At 36.2% G+C, this 17,115-nt stretch overlaps 1 long non-coding RNA gene across 1 annotated transcript in view; it reads left to right on the top strand.

Moving 5' to 3' along the window:
- Window positions 1–17,115, top strand: part of LOC108400265 (uncharacterized) — a 1,191,208-nt gene that overhangs the window by 861,686 nt on the left and 312,407 nt on the right. The window contains exon 11 of the long non-coding RNA XR_012130102.1: window positions 6,788–6,932. This is a non-coding gene — a long non-coding RNA (uncharacterized lncRNA). The remainder of the gene's footprint in view (window positions 1–6,787; window positions 6,933–17,115) is intronic.

Here is a 17,115-nt window from a genome sequence, read left to right as displayed (position 1 = left end):
GTGAAACAAAATAAAAATTGAACAAATGGGAATACGTCATGCTGAAAAGCTTCTGTACAGCAAAGGACACCATTAGCAGAACAAAATGGCATCCCCCAGTATTGGAGAATATATTTGTAAATGACATAACCAACAAGAGGTTAACATCCAAAATATATAAAGAACTCACATGCCTCAACACCTGAAAAGCAAATAACCCTATTCAAAAATGGGTGGAGAATATGAACAGACAATTCTCCAATGAAGAAATTCAGATGGCCAACAGGCACATGAAAAGATGCTTCACATCGCTAATTATCAGGGAAATGCAAATTAAAACCACAGTGAGATATCACCTCACACCAGTTAGGATGGCCAATGTAGAAAAGACTAGGAGTATAAAATGCTGGCAAGGATGTGGGGAAAGGGGAACCCTCCTACACTGTTGGTGGGAATGCAAATTATTTCAACCATTGTGGAAAGCAGTATGGAGTTTCCTCAAAAAAATAAAATAGAAATACCATTTGACCCAGGAATTCCACTCCTAGGAATTTACCCTAAAAATAAAGGAGGCCAGTTTCAGAAAAACACATGCACCCCTATGTTTATCACAGCACTAATTACAATAGCCAAGAAATGGATGTAACTTAAGTGTCCATCAGTAGATGAATGGATAAAGAAAGTGTGGTACATATTCCATATATAATGGAATATTATTCAGCCATAAGAAGAAAACAAATCCTTCTATTTGCAACAACATGGATGGAGCTAGCGGGTATTATGCCCAGTGAAATAAGCCAGCCTGAGAAAGATAAATACCAAATGATTTCACTCATCTGTGGAGCATAAGAACAAAGCAAAAATGGAAGGAACACAACAGCAGCAGACTCACAGAGCCCAAGAATGGACTAACAGTTGCCAAAGGGAAAGGAACTGGGGAGGTTGGGTGGGAAGGGAGGGAGAAGAGGAATAAGGGGCATTACAATTGCAGACATAACAAAGCGGGGGGCATGGGGAAGGCAGTGTAGCACAGAGAAGACAGGTAGTGACCCTATACATCTTACTATGCTGATGGACAGTGACTGTAATCGGATATGTGGTGGGGACTTGATAATGGGGGTAATCTAGTAACTACAGTGTTGCTCATGTGATTGTATATTAATGACACCAAAATAAAAATATAAATAAATAAATAAATAAATAAAAATATACACAGTTGGTTAACTCAATGAAAAAATTAATGGTTATGGAAGAAAGATTGTGGCAATCTCTATTTTTAAGACTTTTAACTACAGCAAAATAATGTCTGTGTGTATGTATAGAGTAAGTATGAGTTTACTGGTATTCTATCACCACTGTGTATATAATATGAATATCTGGTAAAGTGACTGCAATACTTGAATATCTGAATCTTATCCACTCTGTAAAGTATTATTTGCAAGGACTTTCCTAAATGGCTATTTTGTATTTCCCAAGGAAGATTGAATTAATCTTCAGTTTAAGGACTATACATGCAATATAGCATATGATTAAGGCTTTGATACTAATGTAGTCTTCAGCACACAATGGTCCTTCAATATGCATTATATGATTCAATCAGAGAAGCAATTATGTGGAAGGAATCTTATGGGGAGCAGAAAGGAAAACTAAATCTATTGTCCAGGAATAAGAGAGTACAAAGAGGCTCTGAAACCCTAGCATAAATATTGCAAAACCTGGGTAGGTGGGGAAAGACAATAGGTAAAGGTCTTCTGTAAGTAGGATTTGTAGACCTTGAGCTTTGCCTTACTGTTTTCTGATTCTAATCTCCATTCTCCAAAATTTTCAGTACCTCCCTTCTATCTCTATGTGTTTATGTTTGCTTCCTTCACTGGACAGTAGGTTCTCTTCTCTGATCAGAAATTGCATCTCTTTCACTCTGATTCCAACATAACCCTAGCCCAGTGCCTTGCAAATAAAGGACACATAGTATATAATTATCATTGTAGTTCGATTACACTTTGCTAATGGTTCAGATTTTACTTGCATTCCTGGCCTCTTTATGAATTCAGGAAATCTCTAAGCATTTATTTATTCTCCTTTTAACTTTTTCTTTGCTTAACACTCTGTTGTTATGATGACAATTCTGGGTTAACTGATTTGTAACAACACCTCCAAGACAAGGTCCAATGAATAAAAAGGAGTTTTGGTGCAGTTCAAATCAGAGCCTTCGTCTCATTTTTGACCTGGTAGAAGCCTTCAGTTTATTACCTCTGGCTTACCTCCTTCTCAGCTTTCTGCAAAGAAAGCCTCAGCCTCTCCTTTATCTCTTTGAAAGGTCTTTTTCTTTGGCTACAGGGGGTTTTGTCCACAAATAAGATGGTTTTGTACTTGTCTTTGTCCATGTCTACCATGAACTTCTGTAGGGAATCCTTAAAAAACTATTACCCCTTCAATAGACTCACCCTGGGCTGCTGCTTTTAATTTGAACTATTTCTTTATTTTTTTAGTTCTCTTGGGAGAGATTTAGGTGATCAGATTTCATTTCTGTAGCTAAACCGGCTGTCATTTAGGAAAACTTTCAAAAGATGTGTAGCACAACTGCAGCTGTTTCAAACCTGGGGAAACACGGAGGTTCTAGTTAACTAAACCCCTTAGGGTGTCAGAGAAAGGCAACTGCAGTCACTAAGCAGATGGTTATTTTGTCTGTCTTTTTATACCTTACTAAGATGACCCCTTTTTGTTCTATTTTTAAGCCAAGTTTAGCCATTGTCATTGAAGACTTAAGAGAATGAATCAGGAAGAGAGAAATAAGACTGATTCGACAAGAAAAAGCAGCTTAGGCACAATACTGGCAAATCCCTTTTCGTAATGAAGATGATTAGTATAGACTAAATAAAGGTATGAATGTCCTTAAATCAAGGAAAATGGAAGTTCTGAGTCCCAGAGGTCACCATACTTAGGACACTGTTTACTGTGGCTGACAGGAAGTAGAGAACCCCTCACCAGGAGAAGAAAAATAAACGGAGACATGACTTAATTCTGTGTGATTCCATGGATTCTTAGTTTATTCTTCCATCTTAGCACAAACCAAAACAATACTCCTTTGAAGAGTTCTTTTTATTTACTCCCCTCACTTAGAGCTATTGTACCATAATATGACCAGTTCCTCTCAGGGTAAATATCTGTATTTTACAGATTCCCAAAAAACCTACAACTCAACCCAACACATAAATGTTCTTAGAAGCAGAAGTACCCTGAGTTTTACAACATAGAAAAATGGAAAGAACCTTCCTGGGAGGCTTAGTTGTGTGTTCACTCTCAGTTGACTCAAGTTGACTGTTCACCAATAGAAGATCATAGGAGGAACCTTCTAGAAATAGGTTTTCTGCTTCACTTATATGGTCTAATGACCAACAAATATAACTCCATCCAGGAATAAGACATTTTATTCTTTTTAATTTTACCAATAACTCAGCTTTGTTTTCATGTCTCTGAGTTTTACCAACTTAGAACACAAGCATAGAAAATATTCAGGGGTTAAAAAACAATTTTAACATCTATGGTGGTAGCAGAAAGGACTGTTAACTAAAGGAAAACTGAAAATCACCTGACCTATCCATCTGTAACAATATCCTGGAACTGTGAAACTTATTTTGCAAATTTCATAAAGTAATGATGGAAAGAAAGGCTACTTCGTTGAAAAACAATTCATAAGGAGAGCTCAGAACAAACCAAAAAAAGGAAATTAATCATATTATTTTTCTCACTTTCTAGTGATTGTTGCAGATGTTTTCACAAGTCTCGGGACATCTGCTGTTCATCAATTCTAACAAATACATGGTGTCACTATGAAGCCAAAACATTACTCTTGTATTTACAATCTGGAAGTTTCCTACGTTTTTTTTTTCTCATGCCTTGCTTCTATAATTTACAGTCCTCAAGGAATTAGTTATTCTAGGCAGTTTTTGTTCTGCCATAATAAAGATGGACTCTCTTACTTAAAGACATCAAAGATGGAGAAATCCATGCCCTTTGATGAGCAAAAGAAGAGGATAATCTGTTTTCATTAAACATCTCCTTTGTCTGCTTTTTTATTTTGGCTTTTTAATCTGATATTTATTTCTCTGAAACAAATTAAGCATTTGGCAATTAAGGGGGACCACATAACCATTCATTACAGAAAGCAATTTAAGGACCAAGAATTATTTGTTAAATTAGTCAATTTATTAGCTATCAGACTCTTAGCAAAACTGCTTAGTATGGCTTTTTAATAATTCCATCTTTGCAACTGTTTAACATTCAGATATGAAAGAGAATTTTTGATAGAAGATATTTTAGTTAGAAACAATTAAATTCACAGATACTGAAAATTATATTTGCAGATTTTCATAGGCACTTTATACTCAAATCCAAAACTTTAAAAATATTATTTAGGGACATGAGAAAATCTAAAACAAGGAAATAAAGCTCAACTTATAAACCAATACAGGTTTTGATACAAAAGTATAAACACAAAAAAAGAAATCTTTACCTTCTCCTTATATGACTTAAGTATTAAAGAGAAAAGTCACAAGAAAAGAAACAGGTCTGTGTGTTGTATGTAAATGCACTTGCAAATGTGTTCCTTCATTGTTTAAATCACGCAATATGAATAAGTGCTTTTGTTTTCCATGTTCCTGTGAGATATATCAGGTCAAATGTCAGTTCTGGCCTCAAAATGTCCTCTTAAAATCCTGTCTCTCCTTCCTCCAAAAGCAGGTGCATGAAATAAACCAGCAGGCAGTCAAAGTTGAAATTACATTTGTGTGTCCTAAATCATGACATTCAGTCTTGAAGAGAAAGAAGAAAGCACAGATGTCTTTTCACCAAAGGACCTATCTCTGTGGAAAAAAACTGGGGGTAGGAGGGACAGGAAATCACAGAGACACGCCACATTCCTGTTTGTTCCAACTGAGCACTTCCACAGACCTTCTTTGTATCAGACAGAATGGAGACCAGACTCTCCCACGTGTTCAGGCCAAGATTAATGCTGCAAATTCTCAGCAGTTCTTTTTACCCTGCTCTCCTTAAATGACCAAAATATTAACATCATTTTATATCTGATCATTATGAATCTCATGTCCTGGGTAAGTAAGGAAAAGTTTTAGAATATTAAGAAAGGGAGAGGGAAACCCTGCTGAGATATGCATGTGGGACCCTTTGGGCCATCTCTTTGAATATACTGTCCAGTACTGCAGTCTTTCCATACAAGTAAGCTCAGCGATTTCCCTAGAAGTTAACATTTGAACAACTTTTAAAGGAAATTATTTAGATATCCAATAATATTATTTGAACACTAAGATTCAATTGTGTTATGCACCTGCATTTTATCTTCAAATGTAAAATCTGGGATATTTCCCAAATTATGTTGCTGATTTGTGTTTTATTTTAGTTAGTTATGTTTCAAATTTTTTTAGCTTTTGGAAAAATACAGAAAAATAAAATGAAAGTAAAACAGAGAACAAAATGAAAATAAAATTCATGGATAACCCATCCTTTTTTTAAAGAATACAATCTCAAAGGGAAAGTCCCACTACTACCTCTATCCCATCCCACAAAGTTGTGGTACTAACATTTGATTCTTGACTTTACAGATTTATTTCTTGACTATGAAGTGTTAAGTTACTAATGCTAAGCCCCCACATCAACAAACCATGTCATATAATCATATGTTAATACCTAACCTAATTTCAGTTTCAACGTCCCCCAGGAATGTAATCTTAACCAGTCAGCCTCGAATTTCCTGGTCAGTGTAGTGAGGCAATTACCTGATAGACCCCTTCCTCCTCCCGAAGAAAGTTGAGGTAATCCACCTTTTTCTTATCCTTGTCCCTTTCTGTCAAAAAAGTCTTTGCATTTTGTATAGCTCCTCCGACCTCCTTTCTGTTGGCTAGATGGGATGCTGCCTGATACATGAATCACTGAATAAAGCCAATTTGATCTTTAAATGTACTCAGTTGAATTTTATTTTCTAACAAAGGATGTATGTATGCCTATATTGAGTAACAAAATACCCTAAACATATTCTCATATAAAGATATATACCTCATTTAACAGCTAATTACATTCATGTTTTAAACATTCTCCTATTGATTGCTTGATGCCAAATTTTCTATTAAAAATACTGTGTTTATAGACATAATCTCTGGGCATAGTTGCATATTATTCTAGGATCAAATCCAATAACAAAGAAAATGCTGTGTCAAAGGGTTTGTGCATTTGGATATTTTAAGGTTTTCCCTAAATTTCCTCAATCACTGCCAGCAAGGGTACATGAGAATAGCTCCTTTTCCCCCATACTTATAATTGGATATTACCTATCTTTATAATTTATACTAAAACAGATAGAGAGAAGAGAGTTTTGTTTTATTTCAAGTATAAGTTAATTTGTTTGCTCGATTTTCTTTTTACTTAGTGAAATGTAACATTTAATCATATGAAGAACAGCCTTTTATATTTTCTTTTCTGTGGATTGTTCAAATTTTGCATCTTATTTCTAATGGCCTTTCTAGTATTGTTTGATAAGCAGTGTTTGTATATTATGAGACATAACTTGACTTACTGAAGATGTAAATATTTTCTGAGTCTGTTCTTTTTCTTTTAAATTTATGTATATTTATTATTCAATGATAAATTGGCAATGATAAAGTGACCCAAAAAATTACAATTCGATGTCTTTAAATATATAGATAGCCTGAGTTTTTTGGTTTTATATATTGTTTAAGAAAGCCATCCTTAATAAAAGAGTACCCAGTAACGCCCCCTTTTCCATGGTTTCATTTTCCAGTTTTGGTTACCTGTGATCAACCTCAGTCTGAAAGCAGATGATGCTCCTTCTGACATGTCATCAAAAGGTTAAAAATAGTCCAATGCTATGTCACAATGCCTACATCGTTCACCTCACTTCATCTCATCACATAATCACAAGAAGGGTGAGTACGGTACAATAAAATATATTGAGAGACAGAGCAAGACCACATTCACATAATTTTTATTACAGTATATTGTATATTTTTTCTATTTTATTAGTAGTTATTGTTGTTGATCTCTTATTGTGTCTAATTTATACATTAAACTTTATCACAGGTATATGTATATATAGGAAAAACAGTATATTATAAGGTAATGTATTATCTGTGGTGTGAGGCATCGACTGAGGGGGTCTAGGAAAGTATCACCCTCAGATAAGAGGGAACTACTGTAAAATATTCTCCTATTTTTTTTTAAGTTTAGGTCTTTTATTTATCTGGTGTATCTATGTGTGTGTGTGTGTGTGTGTGTATAAGGAGTTGGGCATCTAAATCTACTTTATTTCAAATATGTTACCAGTTGAAGTGGATTTTAGAGAATGAGAAACATTTGATAAGACAAGTACTCCCCTATTATTTTCCACTTTTGAAATAAACTTTTAATCCACCTCTCAAGGTCCTACCCTCCAAACATACACAAAAGCACACACACCACCTTATAGATGAAATTCTAAATGCAATAAAAACATGTTTCTATCAAATGACAATGAATTGATAGATGTACTCCCATTAAAGACTGTGGTAGGTTGCACTATTAACTCAACTTTTATTTTACTAAAATTTTTATATAGACTGTCAATTATTATAATTTTCTTTGCATAGGTCAGACATGTCAATAAGAAATATTAGTGTATACAAGTGGGCGTCTCTGGTATCAGAAACAGGAAAAGGCAGAGTAGGGCCTTGAAAATGGAAGTTGTGCAGAAAAAGTTAGGTGGTATGTATGCAGCATTGACTATCAACCCCATGACTTAAAAGTATGACCCCTAAAGGGTTTCCTCTAATAATTAGGTAGAAAATACAACTACTTACAGCTAAAAAACAGAATGGGAAAATTACAGGGACTAAGTTACAGCTGTGGTGAGTTAATAACACTCTTAGTCAATTGTTACTGATAGTTGCTTTCAGTTTGTGAGTAACAAAACCCCCACAGGGTTCTGTTGTCTCTCACATACATCCAGTGGCAGTTCACATGGAAATAAACACCACCTGGCTTGTAAAGTCTCCTGCTACTGTCCCAGGATCTGCAGCAAACACCTCCATTCAGTTCATTCTGCTGCTTGCTAGTCCCAGCTCTACACACAGCAGCAAGTATTAGACTAATCTTTCAAACAACTGGTATAGAATTTAACTCCTTATTACTCACTATGGTGATTTAGGCAGTTAGCTTCTGTTTTCAGGATTTGAAAGAGTGAGAAAAGATTTGACTACAGAAAGATACACCCAACATTAGAGAAGCTTGCAGAACCCACTTATGCCCTTGAGGCTAGTGGGTTTGTGAGTGAAGTACCTGTTTGATCCCTAAAAAAACCCTCTGTTCACATAACTGATTTCCATATGACACAGAGTTATCTGTTTTGTATGATTTTCACAAGGGATTATGTTGGAATGCCATTCTAAGAAGATCTACTTCTTAAATGACCCAGTATTTTCTTCTCCACTAAAGCTGGTCAGTCAGACACTGTTAAAGTCACCATAACAGAATGTTTCATTCAATGCTGTCATGATTTTTGAGAAACCTAAAAGAAATTTAAGCATTTGCAAAAATTAAAATCCTATATTGATTTTCATTAAAAAATCTTTTATTGCTTTTATATTCCTTAATTTAAAAAAAAAACCTGTTATATCTACACAATGGAATATTCCTTGGTGAAAAAAAAAAGAAATGAGCTGTCAAGCTCTGAGAATGCATATTACTAAGAGAAAGAAGCCAATCTGAAAAGACTACGTATAGTACGGTTCCACCTATATCTGGAAGAGGCAAACTATAAAGATAGTAAAATGATCAGTGGTTGCCAGGCGTCCAGGGGTAAGAAGAAAGATGAAAAGGTAGAACACATGAGATTTTAGGGCAATGAAATTATTCTGTCTGATACTGTAATGATGGATATAGGACCTTATGCGTTTGCCAAAAATACAACACAAACAGGGAACTCCTAGGTAAATATGAACTCCAGTCAATCACAATCTATCAATATTGGATCTTATTTTTTAACAAATGTACCCCACTAGCACAGAATGTTAATAATAAGGGAAACTCTGTGTGTGTGTGTGTGTGTGTGTGTGCGCGCGCGCACGCTTGCGTGCATGCTGAGTGGAGTGGGGAGCAGTATGGGAACTCTCTATGATTTTGGCCCAATTTTTTTGTAAACCTAAAGCTGCTCTAACAATAAACTCTGTTAATTGAAAAACACGCACAGAAAGGCAGCTTGAAGGCAAAGTGCAGCATTCCCTCATGCACATTGATCCTTAGAATTTGTGATAAATTCATAACCATAATTAAAATTCTCCTACTGAATGAAGTGGCAATTGATTTTCTATCAAGTTTGCTACAGTAATTTATTAAATAATTTCCCTTTGGGTTCTGTTTTGAAAAAAGGATAAGTGGAAGAAAATTACATCTAACTCAATTCACAGAACTGGCCAAAGGTTGGGAAGGTATATGGAAGCAGGAGCAGGGAAGAGGTTGTGCCTGAGAAAAGGGGCCTTGGGTTGCACTCTGGTTGTTTCTCTTTTCAGAGTTTCAGTCTTGTTGGCATCAACTTAGTTCAATTTATAATATACATATTAAACCAGATTGTCCAGTTTGAAGTCTACTAGGTGCAGCCAAAACACATTAGGCAGACTGCATGTCAGTAATCTCTGCCTCTCAAGTGCTAGTGCTGAAATCTGGATGGTAATAACTGGTCTCAGGCATGTCTGAACTGGTGTCAGGAAAATGGATCAGGATCCCAGAATGCATCTTTATATAAATAAACACGGCAGTAGATGTGAGCCAGAGATAAGATACTAGGAGATGAAGTGCAGCACAACTTGCATTTCATTTGCGAGAGCTGTCAAGCTGTGAATTGAGTCTATGCAGGGCTGAGATGTATGTTCCCAAAAATATCCCCTGCTCTAAACCACTCAATACTACTGAGGAAAACCTTCCCATACATTCTGGAATGGCTCATTTTAAAAATACATTTTCCCATTCATGCAGCTTCTCTATGATAATATGCCATTTTACAGAGGTGTTTGTCTTTGTACTACCACCATGTGTGTAATTTCTCAGCTGGAGTAACAAACAGACAGTGTTTGTAAAAGTAACAGAGAATACTTACTATTTTTCTTTGCTGAGGATCCATTTTTATTTAACTCCTATAGTATTTTGCTCTCTTATCTAAGTTACTTTTAAAATATGAAATCATTTTGCAAATGTTAGAATTGTGTAGTCATAGCCCTTGGACCATGTGCTTCAGGTGGATGAAAACTAAGATGACCAGATATTGTCTTCACTGTAATACCAATGACACTGAGTTTTCTGTCAAATGACTTGAACAACCTCCTTTGGATTGTAATCTCAGGGTAGCTATTTTTTCTAACAATTGCAGAATTAGGTGCTACAGAAATATATTAGGCCAAGTGTACTCTGTGACAATCATATACAAAAAGAGTAACACATACTTCCAGGGGTACTTAGATTTTTTTCAGTCATATTCAGGGTGCACTTAATTCTTCTATAAATCAGAAATGAAAAAAAAAAGTCTTAAAAAATTCTCCACTGTTTAGTGCACAGATTGAGTTAGCGTGAATGTCACCACTTCTTCTGAGTGAGTCTTGCACCCGCAGCACTGCTGACATTTGAGCCAATGACCCTGCTGTCAGGGGTGGGAGTCTCCTTTGCATGACAGGCTGTTTAGCAGCATCCTGGCCTCCACCCACTTGATGTCAGTGGCATCTTCCACTAGTTTGATAACCAAAAATGTCTGCAGACACTGCAGAATTTCCTCTGGGTGAAAAATTACCCAGATTAAGAACAACTGCTCTAAACCTTCCTCAAGTGCTTTTCCTCCAGAATCTGGTTTAACACATTTAGTGATAGAGAAATTTCTATAAGTGAGGGTTTCACTTAAACCTTCATAATTTTGACTTGCACTCAAATCAAGGTGACTGAAATGTTTGAGTCACTGCCCTTCTTTATTCAAAATCCTCTATTTCCACCTAAAATCAAACCTCTCATTTTTCAAGAATCCAATCAAAGGTAGGATCATCACGAAGCCCTTCCTGACCTCTCCTGAAATGTAAGAGTGACCTTCTTTCCCAAGTGTCTCCCCTGAATTCTCTTCTCTTCTTTCCTTCCTTCTTTCTCCCTCTTTTCCTCCTTTTTTCCTTTCATTTGGATTTCCAGTTAGTTAATAAAAATTAATAAACTACTGCTATGCTCCAAGCACTCTTCTAAGTTCTGAAGTTAAACTGTTCAATAAAAAAGACCAAAAATAAATCTCTCTCTTACACAGTTTATTTTCTGTAGTGATGGTAGATAGAGAACAACAAACAATAAGATGGTGATAAAATCTACGAAAAAATTAGTTTGAAAGAGAGAACTGAAGTTTTATGGAGAATCATCGAGGTCTCACTGAGCAGGTGCTGCTTTTGAGATGGGATGAGTAACGAGGTGATCTGAGGGGAAGAATGCCAGCCTGAAGGAGTAGCAAGTATAATTGAAAGGTTTCACTGTGTGTTACTTGATACACACATTAGGAGAGACAAAATGATTAGTTTTGGTTATTCACATACTTCTTGAAATATACTCAGCGCTTAATATATATTTTTCAATGAATACAGGCATTTCTAATTACCTGTTCTAAATATAAATATCCTAACTTCAAGAGTTGGAAGGTTTTCCTCAGGTCAGACTGCTTTCATTTGTACTGTATTGAGTATGTATTAACATATGCTATGGAATTCTTAAGCTATCAATCTATGACTCTCTATGTATTTATCTTTCATCATCTGTCTACCAAATTTATCTCTATAATCAAAGCAAATGTACATATAACACATCAAAATGGCATTCAGTAGAATTTTGGTACTAAATTTGAGGGAGAGTGGGAGTTGTTTTTTTCCACCAAAAGCTCTCAGTGAAGCGTTACCATGTTTGGTCTTTTGTCTGGCCCAAGTTTCTCTCCCTTTTGGGGCTGCTCAGTCCTGCTGAGAGACTTCAGATCTTACCAATTAGAGCTCAGGTTGGCCTGGTTTGAACTCTTTCTTCTTGGTACTGAGGGATTACAAATATATGTGAAAAATCTTCAACTTGTGCATCTGTGACCAGTTCACTCTGGAGATTAGCAATCTTGCTGTGTGATTCACTCTCTGTGTGGTCACCATGAAAACCCTTTTTCCTCCCTGAGACTGGCTTTCCCTTCTCCTGTGGTCTTGTGAGAGACTCTCCTGCTTTCAGTGCTCTGTCTTGTGTGTCACTGTTGTCCATCCACTTGTTCCACGGCAATGTGAGGAGTGTCATGTCCTGTGCCTTCTTGTCAGGCAGAGGAAATTTCTGATTGATGACTAAGATGGAGACAGTAACTCCATCCTATGTGACACAATATCCACCCTCCCCTGCTGCAGCAGACTTAGGGTTTAGAATCCTAGCAGGAAACTGATGCCACATAGCCTGGAATACATTGTAATGATTGTAATAAAGGAAATATTTGTGAAGAGATGGTCAGAGAGTAAGGGTATCAATCACAAAGAGGGGTGTAATACCAAAGGACAAATAACATGGGCCAGGTAGACCTGAGGAGTAAGAGGAGAGAGCAGATACTATAATTTGGAAAAGTCTGACTGACAGGGATGCAGGCTTTAGTCATACAGTCAGCCTGTGGAAATGACCTACAGGGAGGAAGCAGGAAGAATGTATACTCCAACCTTACTCTTCATCCTTCCCTCCCTCCTGCATCTTCTCTAAGTTCAAGATTGCAAGAGAAATTAAAGACACCAATAAATGGAAATAAATCACATGCTCATGGATAGGAAGAATTAATATTGTGAAAATGGCCACCCTGCCTAAAGCAATCTGAAGATTCAATGCAATCCCTATCAAAATGCCAACAGCATTCTTCAATGAACTAGAAGAAATAGTTCTAAAATTCATATGGAACCACAAAAGACCCTGAACAGTTAAAGCAATCCTGAGAAGAAAGAACAAAGCTGGGGAGATTACACTCCCTAACTTCAAGCTCTACTACAAAGCCACAATAATTGAAACAATTTGGTACTGGCACAAGAACAGACCCATAGATCAATGGAATAGAGAGTCCAGATATAAACCCATCTGGCCAATTAATATACAATCAAGGAACCCTGGATATACAATAGGGAAATGACAGCCTCTTTAACAAATGGTGTTGGCAAAACTGGACAACTACATGCAAGAGAATGAAACTGAATTATTGTCTAACTTCATACACAAAAGTAAATTCAAAATGAATCAAAGACCTGAATGTAATTCATGAAACCATAAAACTCTTAGAAGAATATGTGGGGAAAAAATCACTTGAATATAAACATAAGCAACTTTTTTCTAAACACATCTCCTTGGGCAAGGGAAATGAAAGAAAAATGAACAAATGAACTAAACTAAAAAGCTTCTGTACAGCAAAGGACACCATCAGTACAACAAAAAGGCATCCTACAGTATGGGAGAATATATGCACAAATGACATATTCAACAAGGGTTTAACATGCAAAATATATAAAGAGCTCACACACCTCAACACCCAAAAAGCAAATAACCTGATTAAAAAATGGGTGTAGGATCTGAACAGACACTTCTCCAAAGAAGAAATTTGGATGGCCAACAAGCACATGAAAAAGATGCTCCACATCACTAATCATCCAGGAAATGCAAATTAAAACCACAATGAGATATCACCTCACACCAGTTAGAATGGCCAACATCCAAAAGACAAGGAACAACAAATGCTGGTGAGGATGCGGAGAAAAGGGATCCCTCCTACACTGCTGGTAGGAATGTAAACTAGTTCAACCATTGCAGAAAGCATTATGGAGGTTCTTCAAAAAACTAAAAATAGAAATACCATTTGACCCAGGAATTCCACTCATAGGAATTTACCTGAAGAAACCAAGATCCCAGATTCAAAGAGACATATGCACCCCTATGTTTATCACAGCACTATTTACAGTAGCCAAGATACGAAACAACCTAAGTGTCCATCAGTAGATGAATGGATAAAGAAGAAGTGGTACATATATACAATGGAATACTCTTCAGCCATAAGAAGAAAACAAATTCTACCATTTGAGCAACATGGATAGAGCTAGAGGGTATTATGCTCAGTGAAATAAGCCAGGCAAAGAAAGACAAGTATGAAATGATTTCACTCATTTGTGGAGTATAACAACAGAGCAAAATGGAAGGAAAAAAAACAGCAGCAGCAGACTCACAGACTCTAAGAAAGGATCAGTGGTTACCAAAGGGAAGGTGCTGGAGTGTGTGCAAGGGGGGAAGGGCGAAGGGGATTAAGGGTACTAAATTGGCACTCACAACATAGGTCACAGGGAAGGCAGTACACAATGGAGAAGACAAGTAATGACTCTATAGCATTTTACTATGCTGATAGTGACTGCAATGGGGTTGATGGGGGACATGGTAATATGCGTGAACATTGATCCCACAATGTTTTTCATGTGAAACTTTCAAAATATCTTTGACACCTTAGTTAAGAAAAAATAATAGATCAAGGTTGCCTACTGATGCAGTCCACAGAGACCACACCCACCAGAGTTTATAGAGAAGAATGGGGTGTGAGAAGCAAATGGAAGATACTCAGCATACATTGTTTCAGTATTTCACCCCCATTATCATTTGGTCAACATTCACATCTCACAGATGGATTTTTCCCAATTCAAAACATTCCTAAAATAATGATATTATCAACTGCTGCAACCAATTAGAATCTTACTAATTAGTCATTTAGCCAGAAAAAAATCTCCAGGCATATGAAGAAATTGAGTGCTTGCCCACAGTGCCAAATCTGAAACAAGAAACCAGACCTTCTAAAAGCCAATCCAATCTAAAATGTTTTCATTTTAGAAGGAAACAGTAATCTAAAATGACAAATGCAATTCAGGCCTTCTTACAGTATGTGATATGTATGTCTGTGTGTGTCTGTTTCAGTAAGTAGATAGATGTAGGCATTTACCAAACCTAGAGTGGTCAGAAAGCATAGATGACATGTCAGTAGGTGCCCCTGAGATGCACAGACAGATTTTCAAAAGTTAAGTCCAGTTCCATTTAATTCACCACAGGCATTGGACTTGAGAATATCGTATGTTGAATTCAGAAAATACTGTTGAATATTTTTGTATTTCAAATTCAATACATGCTTCTAATAATGTTCTCTCCTTTGTAACACTTAAAGCAGTATAGCACATCCTTATGTCTCTCCTATCAAAAAGTTTGATTTGACTATAATTGCATATTGCCTTTAGAAGTCTGAATTATTTGCACAATTGCAATAATGTTTTATTTATTTGCTATCAGAGAACAGTTGTTACAATATAAACACATTTTTTGAAAGTATAAAAATTACCATATTAAGCAACATGCTTTTATAAGATTAAGTGCTTGAGGTGAGAACATTTATGAACTGTGCTAAAGCTTAGAAAACATTTTAAATGATGTAACCTTTACTTAGCAATACATGGTTGTTACTATAAAAATGTTATTAAACTAAACTCTGATCAGATTCCCCTTGAAGCAGGAGAAGGGCTATTTCTGTCTACATGAAATAATTCCAAGACATTGGGCTTTTTAAGATTTTATATCTACTTTCATAGATGTTTGACCTTCTTATATGCTTCCAGGCCGCTAGCTATCAAATCTTATTGTCAAGCTATCTGATTCATGTGTCACCTTCTTTACAAATTAATCCAATCATGCATTCATACATCAACAATATATATTGAATATCTTCTAAGGAAACTTCAAGGAGACAAATTAAGTCAATATAAGTGAGTTTCTAGCAAAATAATACAGCATCAAAATAAACTGTCTCAAAAATATAGTGAATTTACCATGATTGGATGTGCAGATATGCTGAATGACCATCAGAAGCAATGTCAGAGAGATTTTAGTAATCACAAGGGCATGTTATCAGAAAAGCAGATATGAGGAATTTTCCAAACATCAGATGCTATAATTCTAGCTATAATTGTCACAGATCTACCCTCTCTTACTGAGATGGATTTAACTCACTTTACTATCTTTTACACTGGAATTAATAATGCCTAAAACTATGAAATTGCTTATTTCTTGGTTTTCAGCTATTTCAGGGAGTAATGGTTCACAACACTGTTCAGAAATGAAGTGATAATATGTTATTTCTTCAATAAATATTTCATATTCCTTTTACTCTAATAATTCTTAGTTCACTCAATATTCAATAAAAAACAAGAGGAATAATGTGTTTTTGTTTTATTGAAAATTAAGTTGAACTCTCTAAAAATCCCCCCAGTCAAATCATAGCTCAGCACCACTATAAAACTTTGACTGACTATCTAGAAGTTAACTGACCTCCTTTTTTTCCTGCTTTTTGAAAGATACAACTTCAGTTCTGAAAAGATTTCCTTATTTAATAGCCTGTTGAGGATAATGGATATGTGACTAGCACTGAGTGAGAATAAGGCATCTTGTAAAACAGAGCTTTATTTCGCATAAGAAATATGAAATCATGTGCTAGACTCAGAATAGAATCATTCGCTCCACACTATTTATGGAGCACCCATCTTGGTCCAGGCACTCTTCTAGCATAGGCAATGCATCTGGGAACAAAACAGGTGAAAATCCCTGCCCTAAAGGAGACCAGATTTTAGTTGGGGAAGAGCAGAAATGAAACAAGATAATTGTTTTTTTTACATTAGTATGTGTTAAATAATAGTAAGTGCTAGAGACAATAACAGAGCAGAGGAAGAGGACAGGTGTATGTCTATGTGTGTATGTTCAGGGGATGCCAAAATTGTAGTTATGCTGGCCAGGGTATATCTCACCAAAAGAGTGACTTTTGAGTGAAGACTGATCTAATGAAGGATTAGCTCTGTGGATATCCGGGGGAAGAGTATATGATGCATAAAGAAGACTAAGTGTGAAGTGAGACAGGCCTGCCCACCAGCATTTTCGAGGGAGAGAAGGAAGCCAGTATGGTTAAAGCACAGGAAGTGAGGGAGTGTGGTAGGACACGTGGTTGGATCACATAAGGCTTCATAGGTCACAGTATGAACATTTGCTTTTACAAGAAGTGAG

The sequence above is a fragment of the Manis javanica genome, chromosome 1 (genome assembly GCF_040802235.1).
Source record: "Manis javanica isolate MJ-LG chromosome 1, MJ_LKY, whole genome shotgun sequence".
NCBI lineage: Eukaryota > Metazoa > Chordata > Mammalia > Pholidota > Manidae > Manis > Manis javanica.
The sequence above is the reverse complement of the archived record's forward strand: the minus strand, read 5'-3'. Positions and strand labels throughout refer to the sequence as shown.